General features: G+C 47.7%; 1 pseudogene; it reads left to right on the forward strand.

The window, feature by feature from the left end:
• The window catches only part of LOC135536749 (E3 ubiquitin-protein ligase SMURF1-like), a 35498-nt pseudogene extending 23642 nt beyond the window's left edge, over positions 1-11856 (forward strand).
• Positions 11857-12932: the final 1076 nt, after the last annotated feature.

The following is a 12932-nucleotide window of genomic DNA, read 5'->3' on the forward strand; positions in this document are numbered from 1 at the left end:
CTGTTATACCTGTCTGTTATACCTGTTTGTCTGTTATACCTGTCTGTCTGTTATACCTGTCTGTCTGTTATACCTGTCTGTTATACCTGGCTGTCTGTTGTACCTGTCTGTTATACCTGTCTGTTGTACCTGTCTGTTGTACCTGTCTGTTGTACCTGTCTGTCTGTTGTACCTGTCTGTTATACCAGTCTGTCTGTTGTACCTGTCTGTTGTACCTGTCTGTTGTACCTGTCTGTTGTACCTGTCTGTCTGTTGTACCTGTCTGTTATACCAGTCTGTCTGTTGTACCTGTCTGTTGTACCTGTCTGTTATACCTGTTTGTCTGTTATACCTGTCTGTCTGTTATACCTGTCTGTCTGTTATACCTGTCTGTTATACCTGTCTGTCTGTTGTACCTGTCTGTTGTACCTGTCTGTCTGTTGTACCTGTCTGTCTGTTGTACCTGTCTGTTGTACCTGTCTGTTGTACCTGTCTGTCTGTTGTACTGTTGTCTGTCTGTTGTACCTGTCTGTTATACCTGTCTGTCTGTTGTACCTGTCTGTTGTACCTGTCTGTTATACCTGTTTGTCTGTTATACCTGTCTGTCTGTTATACCTGTCTGTCTGTTATACCTGTCTGTTATACCTGGCTGTCTGTTGTACCTGTCTGTTATACCTGTTTGTCTGTTGTACCTGTCTGTCTGTTGTACCTGTCTGTTGTTGTCTGTCTGTCTGTTATACCTGTCTGTCTGTTATACCTGTCTGTCTGTTGTACCTGTCTGTTGTACCTGTCTGTCTGTTGTACCTGTCTGTCTGTTGTACCTGTCTGTCTGTTATACCTGTCTGTCTGTTGTACCTGTCTGTCTGTTGTACCTGTCTGTCTGTTGTACCTGTCTGTCTGTTGTACCTGTCTGTCTGTTGTACCTGTCTGTTGTACCTGTCTGTCTGTTGTACCTGTCTGTTGTACCTGTCTGTCTGTTGTACCTGTCTGTCTGTTGTACCTGTCTGTCTGTTGTACCTGTCTGTTATGTCTGTCTGTTGTACCTGTCTGTCTGTTGTACCTGTCTGTCTGTTGTACCTGTCTGTCTGTTGTACCTGTCTGTCTGTTGTACCTGTCTGTCTGTTATGTCTGTCTGTTATACCTGTCTGTTGTACCTGTCTGTTGTACCTGTCTGTCTGTTGTATCTGTCTGTTATACCTGTCTGTTGTACCTGTCTGTCTGTTGTACCTGTCTGTCTGTTGTACCTGTCTGTTGTACCTGTCTGTTGTACCTGTCTGTTGTACCTGTCTGTCTGTTGTACCTGTCTGTCTGTTGTACCTGTCTGTTATGTCTGTCTGTTATACCTGTCTGTTGTACCTGTCTGTCTGTTGTATCTGTCTGTTATACCTGTCTGTTGTACCTGTCTGTCTGTGTTGTACCTGTCTGTCTGTGTTGTACATGTCTGTCTGTTGTACCTGTCTGTTGTACCTGTCTGTCTGTTGTACCTGTCTGTTGTACATGTCTGTTATGTCTGTCTGTTATACCTGTTTGACTTGCTGTCTGTCTGTTACAGTTGAAGTCAGAAGTTTACACCTTCGCCAAATACATTTAAACTCAGTTTTTCACCATTCCTGACATTTAATCCTGTCTTTCGTCAGTTAGGATCACCACTTTATTTAAAGAATGTGAAATGTCAGAATAATAGTAGAGATAATTTATTTCAGCTTTTATTTCTTTCATCATATTCCCAGTGGGTCAGAAGTTTACATTCACTCAATTAGTATTTGGTAGCATTGCCTTTAAATTGTTTAACTTGGGTCAAACGTTTCGGGTAGCCTTCCACAAGCTTCCCACAATAAGTTGGGTGAATTTTGGCCCATTCCTCCTAACAGAGCTGGTGTAACTGAGTCAGGTTTGTAGGCCTCTTTGCTCGCAAACGCTTTTTCAGTTCTGCCCACAAATTTTCTATAGGATTGAGGTCAGGACTTTGTGATGGCCACTCCAATACCTTGACTTTGTTGTCCTTAAGCAGTTTTGGAAGTATGCTTGGGGTCATTGTCCATTTGGACAATACTAGCGTACTATTGTTTGTACAGATGAACGTAGTACCTTCAGGTGTTTGGAAATTGCTCCCAAGGATGAACCAGACTTGTGGAGGTCTACAATTTATTTTCTGAGGTCTTGGCTGATTCCTTTTGATTTTCCTATGATGTCAAGCAAAGAGGCACTGAGTTTGAAGGTAGGCCTTGAAATATTTCCACAGGTACACCTCCAATTGACTCAAATTATGTCAATTAGCCAGAAGCTTCTAAAGCCATGACATCATTTTCTGGAATTTTCCAAGATGTTTAAAGGCAGTCAATTTAGTGTATGTAAACTTCTGACCCACTGGAATTGTGATACAATGAATTATAAGTGAAATAATCTGTCTGTAAACAATTGTTGGAAAAATGACTTGTGTCATGCACAAAGTTGATGTCCTAACTGACTTACCAAAACTATAGTTTGTTAACAAGAAATGTGTGGGGTTGAAAAACAAGTTTTAATGAATCCAACCTAAGTGTATGTAAACTTCCAACTTCATCTGTATACCTGTCTGTCTGTTTTGCCTTTCTGGCTGGCTGGCTGGCTGGCTGGCTATTCTGGCTGTCTCTCTCTCTCTAATTGATAATCGGAGGCCTGTCTAACTCTCTCTCCCTGTCTCTCTCTCTCTAGTTGATCATCTGAGGCCTGTCTAACTTTCTCCCTGTCTCTCTCTCCCTAGTTGATCATTTGAGGCCTGTCTAACTCTCTCCCTGTCTCTCTCTCCCTAGTTGATAATCTGAGGCCTGTCTACCTGTCTCTCTCTCTAATTGATAATCGGAGGCCTCTCTCTCTCTCTAATTGATAATCGGAGGCCTGTCTCTCTCTCTAATTGATAATCTGAGGCCGGTCTCCCTGTCTCTCGCTCTAATTGATAATCGGAGGCCTGTCTCTCTCTAATTGATCATCGGAGGCCTGTCTCCCTGTCTCTCTCTCTAGTTGATAATCAGAGGCCTGTCAGGCATGTCTCTCTCTCCCTAGTTGATAATCTGAGGCCTGTCTAACTCTCTCTCCCTGTCTCTCTCTCTAGTTGATAATCGGAGGCCAGTCTCTCTCTAGTGTATAATCTGAGGCCTGTCTCCCTGTCTCTCCCTAGTGTATAATCGGAGGCCTGTCTCCCTGTCTCTCCCTAGTGTATAATCGGAGGCCTGTCTCCCTGTCTCTCTCTAGTGTATAATCGGAGGCCTGTCTCCCTGTCTCTCTCTAGTGTATAATCGGAGGCCTGTCTCCCTGTCTCTCCCTAGTGTATAATCGGAGGCCTGTCTCCCTGTCTCTCTCTAGTGTATAATCAGAGGCCTGTCTCTCTCTAGTGTATAATCGGAGGCCTGTCTCTCCCTAGTGTATAATCGGAGGCCTGTCTCCCTGTCTCTCCCTAGTGTATAATCGGAGGCCTGTCTCTCTCTAGTGTATAATCGGAGGCCTGTCTCCCTGTCTCTCCCTAGTGTATAATCGGAGGCCTGTCTCTCCCTAGTGTATAATCGGAGGCCTGTCTCTCCCTAGTGTATAATCGGAGGCCTGTCTCTCCCTAGTGTATAATCGGAGGCCTGTCTCTCCCTAGTGTATAATCGGAGGCCTGTCTCTCCCTAGTGTATAATCGGAGGTCTGTCTCTCTCTAATTGATCATCGGAGGCCTGTCTCCCTGTCTCTCTCTCTAGTTGATAATCAGAGGCCTGTCAGGCATGTCTCTCTCTCCCTAGTTGATAATCTGAGGCCTGTCTAACTCTCTCTCCCTGTCTCTCTCTCTCTAGTTGATAATCGGAGGCCAGTCTCTCTCTAGTGTATAATCTGAGGCCTGTCTCCCTGTCTCTCCCTAGTGTATAATCGGAGGCCTGTCTCCCTGTCTCTCCCTAGTGTATAATCGGAGGCCTGTCTCCCTGTCTCTCTCTAGTGTATAATCGGAGGCCTGTCTCCCTGTCTCTCTCTAGTGTATAATCGGAGGCCTGTCTCCCTGTCTCTCTCTAGTGTATAATCGGAGGCCTGTCTCCCTGTCTCTCCCTAGTGTATAATCGGAGGCCTGTCTCCCTGTCTCTCTCTAGTGTATAATCTGAGGCCTGTCTCTCTCTAGTGTATAATCGGAGGCCTGTCTCTCCCTAGTGTATAATCGGAGGCCTGTCTCCCTGTCTCTCCCTAGTGTATAATCGGAGGCCTGTCTCTCTCTAGTGTATAATCGGAGGCCTGTCTCCCTGTCTCTCCCTAGTGTATAATCGGAGGCCTGTCTCTCCCTAGTGTATAATCGGAGGCCTGTCTCTCCCTAGTGTATAATCGGAGGCCTGTCTCCCTAGTGTATAATCGGAGGCCTCTCCCTAGTGTATAATCGGAGGCCTGTCTCTCCCTAGTGTATAATCGGAGGTCTGTCTCCCTGTCTCTCCCTAGTGTATAATCGGAGGCCTGTCTCCCTGTCTCTCTCTAGTGTATAATCTGAGGCCTGTCTCCCTGTCTCTCCCTAGTGTATAATCGGAGGCCTGTCTCTCCCTAGTGTATAATCGGAGCCTTTCTCTCTCTAGTGTATAATCGGAGGCCTGTCTCTCCCTAGTGTATAATCGGAGGCCTGTCTCTCTCTAGTGTATAATCGGAGGCCTGTCTCCCTGTCTCTCCCTAGTGTATAATCGGAGGCCTGTCTCTCCCTAGTGTATAATCGGAGGCCTGTCACTCCCTAGTGTATAATCGGAGGCCTGTCTCTCTCTAGTGTTTAATCGGAGGCCTGTCTCTCCCTAGTGTATAATCGGAGGCCTGTCTCCCTGTCTCTCTCTAGTGTATAATCGGAGGCCTGTCTCTCTCTAGTGTTTAATCGGAGGCCTGTCACTCCCTAGTGTATAATCGGAGGCCTGTCTCCCTGTCTCTCTCTAGTGTATAATCGGAGGCCTGTCTCTCTCTAGTGTTTAATCGGAGGCCTGTCACTCCCTAGTGTATAATCGGAGGCCTGTCTCTCTCTAGTGTTTAATCGGAGGCCTGTCTCTCCCTAGTGTATAATCGGAGGCCTGTCTCTCCCTAGTGTTTAATCGGAGGCCTGTCTCTCTCTAGTGTTTAATCGGAGGCCTGTCTCCCTGTCTCTCTCTAGTGTTTAATCGGAGGCCTGTCTCTCCCTAGTGTATAATCGGAGGCCTGTCTCTCTCTAGTGTTTAATCGGAGGCCTGTCTCTCTCTAGTGTTTAATCGGAGGCCTGTCTCCCTGTCTCTCTCTAGTGTTTAATCGGAGGCCTGTCTCTCCCTAGTGTATAATCGGAGGCCTGTCTCTCCCTAGTGTTTAATCGGAGGCCTGTCTCTCTCTAGTGTTTAATCGGAGGCCTGTCTCTCCCTAGTGTATAATCGGAGGCCTGTCTCTCCCTAGTGTATAATCTGAGGCCTGTCTCCCTGTCTCTCCCTAGTGTATAATCTGAGGCCTGTCTCCCTGTGTCTCTCTAGTGTATAATCGGAGGCCTGTCTCCCTGTCTCTCCCTAGTGTATAATCGGAGGCCTGTCTCCCTGTCTCTCCCTAGTGTATAATCGGAGGCCTGTCTCCCTGTCTCTCCCTAGTGTATAATCGGAGGCCTGTCTCTCCCTAGTGTATAATCGGAGGCCTGTCTCCCTGTCTCTCCCTAGTGTATAATCGGAGGCCTGTCTCTCCCTAGTGTATAATCGGAGGCCTGTCTCTCTCTAGTGTATAATCGGAGGCCTGTCTCTCTCTAGTGTATAATCGGAGGCCTGTCTCTCCCTAGTGTATAATCTGAGGCCTGTCTCTCCCTAGTGTATAATCGGAGGCCTGTCTCCCTGTCTCTCCCTAGTGTATAATCGGAGGCCTGTCTCCCTGTCTCTCCCTAGTGTATAATCGGAGGCCTGTCTCTCCCTAGTGTATAATCGGAGGCCTGTCTCCCTGTCTCTCCCTAGTGTATAATCGGAGGCCTGTCTCTCCCTAGTGTTTAATCGGAGGCCTGTCTCTCTCTAGTGTATAATCGGAGGCCTGTCTCTCCCTAGTGTATAATCGGAGGCCTGTCTCCCTGTCTCTCCCTAGTGTATAATCTGAGGCCTGTCTCCCTGTCTCTCCCTAGTGTATAATCGGAGGCCTGTCTCCCTGTCTCTCCCTAGTGTATAATCGGAGGCCTGTCTCTCCCTAGTGTATAATCTGAGGCCTGTCTCTCCCTAGTGTATAATCGGAGGCCTTTCTCTCTCTAGTGTATAATCGGAGGCCTTTCTCTCTCTAGTGTATAATCGGAGGCCTGTCTCTCCCTAGTGTATAATCGGAGGCCTGTCTCTCCCTAGTGTATAATCGGAGGCCTGTCTCTCCCTAGTGTATAATCGGAGGCCTGTCTCCCTGTCTCTCCCTAGTGTATAATCGGAGGCCTGTCTCCCTGTCTCTCTCTAGTGTATAATCGGAGGCCTGTCTCTCCCTAGTGTATAATCAGAGGCCTGTCTCTCTCTAGTGTATAATCGGAGACCTGTCTCCCTGTCTCTCCCTAGTGTATAATCGGAGGCCTGTCTCTCTCTAGTGTTTAATCGGAGGCCTGTCTCTCCCTAGTGTATAATCGGAGGCCTGTCTCCCTGTCTCTCCCTAGTGTATAATCGGAGGCCTGTCTCTCCCTAGTGTATAATCGGAGGCCTGTCTCTCCCTAGTGTATAATCGGAGGCCTGTCTCTCCCTAGTGTATAATCGGAGGCCTGTCTCTCCCTAGTGTATAATCGGAGGCCTGTCTCCCTGTCTCTCCCTAGTGTATAATCGGAGGCCTGTCTCTCCCTAGTGTATAATCGGAGGCCTGTCTCTCCCTAGTGTATAATCGGAGGCCTGTCTCTCTCTAGTGTATAATCGGAGGGCTGTCTCTCCCTAGTGTGGAGGCCTGTCTCCTCTAGTGTATAATCGGAGGCCTGTCTCCCTGTCTCTCCCTAGTGTATAATCGGAGGGCTGTCTCTCCCTAGTGTATAATCGGAGGCCTGTCTCCCTGTCTCTCTCTAGTGTATAATCGGAGGCCTGTCTCCCTGTCTCTCCCTAGTGTATAATCGGAGGCCTGTCTCTCTCTAGTGTATAATCGGAGGCCTGTCTCTCTCTAGTGTATAATCGGAGGCCTGTCTCTCCCTAGTGTATAATCGGAGGCCTGTCTCCCTGTCTCTCCCTAGTGTATAATCGGAGGCCTGTCTCTCTCTAGTGTATAATCGGAGGGCTGTCTCTCCCTAGTGTATAATCGGAGGCCTGTCTCTCTCTAGTGTATAATCGGAGGCCTGTCTCCCTGTCTCTCCCTAGTGTATAATCGGAGGCCTGTCTCCTCTAGTGTATAATCGGAGGCCTCTCCCTAGTGTATAATCGGAGGCCTGTCTCCCTGTCTCTCCCTAGTGTATAATCGGAGGCCTGTCTCTCTCTAGTGTATAATCGGAGGGCTGTCTCTCCCTAGTGTATAATCGGAGGCCTGTCTCCCTGTCTCTCCCTAGTGTATAATCGGAGGCCTGTCTCTCCCTAGTGTATAATCGGAGGCCTGTCTCTCTCTAGTGTATAATCGGAGGCCTGTCTCTCTCCCTAGTGTATAATCGGAGGCCTGTCTCTCTCTAGTGTATAATCGGAGGCCTGTCTCCCTGTCTCTCCCTAGTGTATAATCGGAGGCCTGTCTCTCTCTAGTGTATAATCGGAGGCCTGTCTCCCTGTCTCTCTCTAGTGTTTAATCGGAGGCCTGTCTCTCTCTAGTGTTTAATCGGAGGCCTGTCTTCCTGTCTCTCCCTAGTGTATAATCGGAGGCCTGTCTCTCCCTAGTGTATAATCGGAGGCCTGTCTCCCTCTCTCTCCCTAGTGTATAATCGGAGGCCTGTCTCCCTGTCTCTCCCTAGTGTATAATCGGAGGTCTGTCTCTCCCTAGTGTATAATCGGAGGCCTGTCTCTCTCTAGTGTATAATCGGAGGCCTGTCTCCCTGTCTCTCTCTAGTGTATAATCGGAGGCCTGTCTCCCTGTCTCTCCCTAGTGTATAATCTGAGGCCTGTCTCCCTGTCTCTCCCTAGTGTATAATCGGAGGCCTGTCTCTCTCTAGTGTATAATCTGAGGCCTGTCTCCCTGTCTCTCTCTAGTGTATAATCGGAGGCCTGTCTCCCTGTCTCTCCCTAGTGTATAATCGGAGGCCTGTCTCTCCCTAGTGTATAATCGGAGGCCTGTCTCTCCCTAGTGTATAATCGGAGGCCTGTCTCTCCCTAGTGTATAATCGGAGGCCTGTCTCTCTCTAGTGTGTAAACGGAGGCCTGTCTCGCTCTAGTGTATAATCGGAGGCCTGTCTCTCCCTAGTGTATAATCGGAGGCCTGTCTCTCCCTAGTGTATAATCGGAGGCCTGTCTCTCCCTAGTGTATAATCGGAGGCCTGTCTAGTGTGTCGGAGGCCTGTCTCTCTCTAGTGTATAATCGGAGGCCTGTCTCCCTGTCTCTCTCTAGTGTATAATCGGAGGCCTGTCTCTCTAGTGTATAATCGGAGGCCTGTCTCCCTGTCTCTCCTAGTGTATAATCGGAGGCCTGTCTCTCTGTATCCCCTCTAGTGTTTAATCGGAGGCCTGTCTTCCTGTCTCTCTCTAGTGTATAATCGGAGGCCTGTCTCTCCCTAGTGTATAATCGGAGGCCTGTCTCCCTCTCTCTCCCTAGTGTATAATCGGAGGCCTGTCTCCCTGTCTCTCCCTAGTGTATAATCGGAGGTCTGTCTCTCCCTAGTGTATAATCGGAGGCCTGTCTCTCTCTAGTGTATAATCGGAGGCCTGTCTCTCTCTAGTGTATAATCGGAGGCCTGTCTCCCTGTCTCTCCCTAGTGTATAATCTGAGGCCTGTCTCCCTGTCTCTCCCTAGTGTATAATCGGAGGCCTGTCTAGTGTATAATCTGAGGCCTGTCTCTCTAGTGTATAATCGGAGGCCTGTCTCCCTGTCTCTCCCTAGTGTATAATCGGAGGCCTGTCTCTCCCTAGTGTATAATCGGAGGCCTGTCTCTCCCTAGTGTGTAAACGGAGGCCTGTCTCTCTCTAGTGTGTAAACGGAGGCCTGTCTCGCTCTAGTGTATAATCGGAGGCCTGTCTCTCCCTAGTGTATAATCGGAGGCCTGTCTCCCTGTCTCTCCCTAGTGTATAATCTGAGGCCTGTCTCCCTGTCTCTCTCTAGTGTATAATCGGAGGCCTGTCTCTCCCTAGTGTATAATCAGAGGCCTGTCTCTCCCTAGTGTATAATCGGAGGCCTGTCTTCCTGTCTCTCCCTAGTGTATAATCGGAGGCCTGTCTCTCCCTAGTGTATAATCAGAGGCCTGTCTCTCCCTAGTGTATAATCGGAGGCCTGTCTCTCCCTAGTGTATAATCGGAGGCCTGTCTTCCTGTCTCTCCCTAGTGTATAATCGGAGGCCTGTCTCTCCCTAGTGTATAATCAGAGGCCTGTCTCTCCCTAGTGTATAATCGGAGGCCTGTCTCCCTGTCTCTCCCTAGTGTATAATCGGAGGCCTGTCTTCCTGTCTCTCCCTAGTGTATAATCAGAGGCCTGTCTCTCTCTAGTGTATAATCGGAGGCCTGTCTCCCTGTCTCTCCCTAGTGTATAATCGGAGGCCTGTCTCTCCCTAGTGTATAATCGGAGGCCTGTCTCTCCCTAGTGTATAATCGGAGGCCTGTCTCTCTCTAGTGTATAATCTGAGGCCTGTCTCTCCCTAGTGTATAATCGGAGGCCTGTCTCTCTCTAGTGTATAATCGGAGGCCTGTCTCTCCCTAGTGTATAATCAGAGGCCTGTCTCTCTCTAGTGTATAATCGGAGGCCTGTCTCCCTGTCTCTCTCTAGTGTATAATCTGAGGCCTGTCTCCCTGTCTCTCCCTAGTGTATAATCGGAGGCCTGTCTCCCTGTCTCTCCCTAGTGTATAATCGGAGGCCTGTCTCCCTGTCTCTCCCTAGTGTATAATCTGAGGCCTGTCTCTCCCTAGTGTATAATCGGAGGCCTGTCTCTCTCTAGTGTATAATCGGAGGCCTGTCTCCCTGTCTCTCTAGTGTATAATCTGGAGGCCTGTCTCCCTGTCTCTCCCTAGTGTATAATCGGAGGCCTGTCTCCCTGTCTCTCACTAGTGTATAATCTTAGGCCTGTCTCTCTCTAGTGTATAATCTGAGGCCTGTCTCCTGTTCTCCCTAGTGTATAATCGGAGGCCTGTCTCTCTCTCTAGTGTATAATCGGAGGCCTGTCTCTCTCTAGTGTATAATCGGAGGCCTGTCTCTCCCTAGTGTATAATCGGAGGCCTGTCTCTCCCTAGTGTTTAATCGGAGGCCTGTCTCTCTCTAGTGTATAATCGGAGGCCTGTCTAGTGTATAATCGGAGGCCTGTCTCTCTCTAGTGTATAATCGGAGGCCTGTCTCTCCCTAGTGTTTAATCGGAGGCCTGTCTCTCCCTAGTGTATAATCGGAGGCCTGTCTCTCCCTAGTGTTTAATCGGAGGCCTGTCTCTCTCTAGTGTATAATCGGAGGCCTGTCTCTCTCTAGTGTATAATCGGAGGCCTGTCTCTCTCTAGTGTATAATCGGAGGCCTGTCTCTCCCTAGTGTTTAATCGGAGGCCTGTCTCTCCCTAGTGTTTAATCGAGGCCTGTCTCTCCCTAGTGTATAATCGGAGGCCTGTCTCCTCTCTCTCCCTAGTGCATAATCGGAGGCCTGTCTCCTCTCTCTCCCTAGTGTATAATCGGAGGCCTGTCTCCCTGTCTCTCCCTAGTGTATAATCGGAGGCCTGTCTCCTGTCTCTCCCTAGTGTATAATCGGAGGCCTGTCTCTCTAGTGTATAATCGGAGGCCTGTCTCCCTGTCTCTCCCTAGTGTATAATCGGAGGCCTGTCTCTCCCTAGTGTATAATCTGAGGCCTGTCTCTCCCTAGTGTATAATCGGAGGCCTGTCTCTCCCTAGTGCTCTAATCGGGAGGCCTGTCTCTCCCTAGTGTATAATCGGAGGCCTGTCTCTCCCTAGTGTTTAATCGGAGGCCTGTCTCTCCCTAGTGTATATAATCGGAGGCCTGTCTCTCCCTAGTGTTTAATCGGAGGCCTGTCTCTCCCTAGTGTATAATCGGAGGCCTGTCTCTCCCTAGTGTTTAATCGGAGGCCTGTCTCTCCCTAGTGTATAATCTGAGGCCTGTCTCTCCCTAGTGTATAATCGGAGGCCTGTCTCTCCCTAGTGTATAATCGGAGGCCTGTCTCCCTGTCTCTCCCTAGTTGATAATCGGAGGCCTGTCTCTCCCTAGTGTATAATCTGAGGCCTGTCTCCCTGTCTCTCTCTAGTGTTTAATCGGAGGCCTGTCTCTCTCTAGTGTTTAATCGGAGGCCTGTCTCCCTGTCTCTCCCTAGTGTATAATCGGAGGCCTGTCTCTCCCTAGTGTATAATCGGAGGCCTGTCTCTCTCTAGTGTATAATCGGAGGCCTGTCTCCCTGTCTCTCTCTAGTGTATAATCGGAGGCCTGTCTCTCTCTAGTGTATAATCGGAGGCCTGTCTCTCCCTAGTGTTTAATCGGAGGCCTCTCTCTCCCTAGTGTATAATCGGAGGCCTGTCTCCCTGTCTCTCTCTAGTGTATAATCGGAGGCCTGTCTCTCTCTAGTGTATAATCTGAGGCCTGTCTCTGTCTTCTAGTGTATAATCGGAGGCCTGTCTCCTGTCTCTCTAGCTGATAATCGGAGGCCTGGGGAAGATAGACCTAGCAGATTGGAAGTCTAACACCCGTTTAGCACTGCGCTGTAGACAGTAATGTGGTTTGCTGGTTCTGGGAGGCTGTAGAGAGCTTCACTGAGGAGAGGAGAGGACGACTACTGCAGTTTGTTACCGGGTTCTACCAGAGTTCCACTACAGGGATTCAAGGCACTACAGGGTGGGTTACGCACCACCCCACATCACTATTAAAAAGAACAGCTATAACTAGAACAGTTGATGTTGTTCTAGAACAGTGATAACTAGAATGTGTTGTACATCAGTGATGTTGGTGTTCCTAGAACAGTGATAACTAGAATGTGTTGTACATCAGTAATGTTGGTGTTCTAGAACAGTGATAACTAGAATGTGTTCTAGAACAGTGATGTTGGTGTTCTAGAACAGTGATAACTAGAATGTGTTCTAGAACGGTGATAACTAGAATGTTGTACATCAGTAAAGTTTGTTCTAGAACAGTGCTAACTAGAATATGTTCTAGAACAGTGATGTTGGTGTTCTAGAACAGTGTTAACTAGAATGTGTTCTAGAACAGTGATAACTAGAATGTGTGTGTGTGTTCTGGAACAGTGATAACTAGAATGTTTTGTTCATCAGTGATGTTGCTGTTCTAGAACAGTGATAACCAGAATGTGTTGTACATCAGCAATGTTGGTGTTCTAGAACAGTGATAACTAGAATGTGTTCTAGAACAATGAGAACTAGAATGTGTTCTAGAACAATGATAACTACAATGTGTTGTACATCAGTAATGTTGGTGTTCTAGAACAGTGATAACTAGAATGTTTTGTTCATCAGTGATGTTGGTGTTCTAGAACAGTGATAACTAGAATGTGTTCTAGAACAATTATAACTAGAATATGTTCTAGAACAATGATAACTATAATGTGTTGTACATCAGTAATGTTGGTGTTCTAGAACAGTGATAACTAGAATGTTCATCAGTGATGTTGGTGTTCTGGAACAGTGATAACCAGAATGTGTTGTACATCAGTAATGTTGGTGTTCTAGAACAGTGATAACTAGAATGTGTTGTACATCAGTGATGTTGGTGTTCTAGAACAGTGATGGTGGTGTTCTAGAACAGTGATAACTAGAATGTGTTGTTCATTAGTAATGTTGGTGTTCTAGAACAGTGATAACTAGAATGTGTTGTTCATTAGTAATGTCGGTGTTCTAGAACAGTGATAACTAGAATGTGTTGTTCATTAGTAATGTTGGTGTTCTAGAACAGTGATAACTAGAATGTAAACTGAACGAAGTACAAGATG

The sequence above is a fragment of the Oncorhynchus masou genome, unplaced genomic scaffold, assembly GCF_036934945.1.
Source record: "Oncorhynchus masou masou isolate Uvic2021 unplaced genomic scaffold, UVic_Omas_1.1 unplaced_scaffold_659, whole genome shotgun sequence".
Classification (NCBI taxonomy): Eukaryota; Metazoa; Chordata; class Actinopteri; order Salmoniformes; family Salmonidae; genus Oncorhynchus; species Oncorhynchus masou.